Below are 2335 nucleotides of genomic sequence, written 5' to 3'. Positions count from 1 at the left end.
AGTTGTAGGAATTTACATTTCCATATCCTTCCCCAAAATGTTGGTTCACTAGAATTTTTCTTCCTTTTTAAAAAAATCATTTTATTAGAGGCTCTTACAGCTCTATGACATTCTATGCATTAATTGTATCAAGCATTTTTGTATATATGTTGCCATCATCATTTTCTAGACATTTACTTCTATTTGAACCCTTGATATCAAATCTTCTTTTTTCCATTCCTTCCCCTTCCCGCCCTTGAGAGACTCATTGATGAATTATAAATTATTATTGTTTTCATATCGTATACTGACCACTGTCTCCTCCTCCCCACCCCCGTTTCCGTTGTTCATCTCGGGGCAGTGTTTCACTAGAATGTCAGTGTATTTTTTTCATTTTCTCATATTTTATTTAGAATGTCAATATTTTGTCAATTTGATGAAATGTTGAAATATGTATTTATGAAATATTATTAATATGTTTTAACTTTTATAATTATTGTACATGTCTCAAATACAATAGGAAACTAGTATGATGAACCTCTATCTACCTACCTTCAACAATGATCAACTCCTTACCAACCTTGTTTCCTTTCTACCACCCACCATTCTTTTTAGCTTTTGTTAATATGGATCACACTCAGTGGGAGAAAGATAGTAGTGTGTTTCCACAGAGAATCATAGCCTAGGAAACTCTATGGGACAGTTCTGCTCTGTCCAGTAAGGCTGATGCATCAGAATCGAAGGATGACACACACAACAACAAGGGTATAGTGTACACTTTCTGCCCCAGTGTTGTTGTTCTTTCTCCTCAAGAAGTCCTGGTCCCTTTCAGGGGGAAATAATGTTTAGAGACCGACAAGCAAACCAGATTCACTGCCGTGAAGTCAATGCCAATGTATAATGACCCTTATAAGTACAGTTCTACCTTATAAGGTAGAACCGCCCCTGTGGGTTTCCAAGACTATACCTCTTTATGGGAGTGGAAAGCCTCATCGTTCCTCCAAGGAGCAGCTGGTGTTTCGAACTGCTGGCCTTGTGACATACTAAACCCATTGTGCCACCTGAGCTCTTGGAGAGGACAGAGACTAGGCAAAAAGTTGCTCATGGTTTCTCGGTTGGTCTGGCTTCTAGGCTTTGAAACCTTAGCCAGAGTTAAGAAATACAGTTTGAAAAAAAAAAAAAGAAAGAAAGAAATACGGTTTGCTTCTTTGTTTTCAGATAAGCTACATCAAAAATTTTAAGTGAAACTTCTGGTTCATATTCAAGACTCTGTGGTCAAGGGGGTAAATTTACCCAAAGGATTTACTTTTTTGTCTTTGATTGCTGATAATCTCTAGAATCTTGTCCTTTCCCCAGTGATTGAAGTGTCTGTGTTATCCGGGGCCCTGCAGACCATGCCTGAAGGTTGATGCTCAGGAAGTGACTCAAGTGGAAACTGGCCAGGCCAGGGAAACCCACCGTGTAGGGCCAACCTTATGATCCCCTCTTGACCACCTAGTGTGATTGGCCCGCCTTGGGAGGGGCTGCCATGCCAGAGTTTGCATTAAGTAATGAAACCCTGGGGGCAATGGTGGTTCAGAGATAGAATTCGAACCTTTGGGGGTTATGGATTGTGGTCTGTAAGCCTGTCCAGTGCCATAGCAACACACAAGCCTCCACTGCCACGTGGGTGGTGGACGCAAGTGAGGTGCACTGTCTGGAAACCAGACTGAGTCTCCCTAGTTGTGCGGTTCTTGTTGGGAGGTGCTTTCAGGTGGGTCACACTCAAAGGAACCCTGCGCACAACAGAATGCAGCGTTCCCCAGGCCTGCACCATCTTCACGTTGGTTGTGATATCTGACTCCATTGCTGCAGCCAGCCTCATTTTAAATAAGAAAGAAACTCATTGCCATTGAGTTGATGTCGACTCATAGCAACCCGATAGCACAGGCTAGAACTGCCCCTGTGAGTTTCTGAGAGAAGAGAGCCATTTCTCCCTCGGAGCGTCTGGTGGTTTCAAGGTTCTGACCTTTCAGATTACAGCCTGATGTGGAACAATAACGCCACCAAGGCTCTACATAGCAGCATCGAGTAATGAAATGAGTGCTGCTTTGGTAACTGCATGTGGTAAAGAGCTCTAGGCTCCGGTTTCCCCTCCTAATACCTCAGGATCAAGAAAGGAAGCAGGGCTTCTTGAGAGGGACCAGTTGTGTGGTCTTGGACAGGTCAAGTCAGCTACCTGAGTAGTTTCCTTATCTTCTTAAAAAATGAGAAGATACAGGGATAGAACCTTGCTTAGCCTTAGCAGTTTCCTTCCGTTGTCCAAATACAATAAGCTTGTCATCTTGCCTCAGGGCCTTTGCACTGGACCACTTTA

This window comes from Echinops telfairi, unplaced genomic scaffold, assembly GCF_000313985.2.
Source record: "Echinops telfairi isolate 266 unplaced genomic scaffold, ASM31398v2 ScPeMD7_7469;HRSCAF=8507_0, whole genome shotgun sequence".
Lineage (NCBI taxonomy): Eukaryota > Metazoa > Chordata > Mammalia > Afrosoricida > Tenrecidae > Echinops > Echinops telfairi.
The sequence above is the reverse complement of the archived record's forward strand: the minus strand, read 5'-3'. Positions refer to the sequence as shown.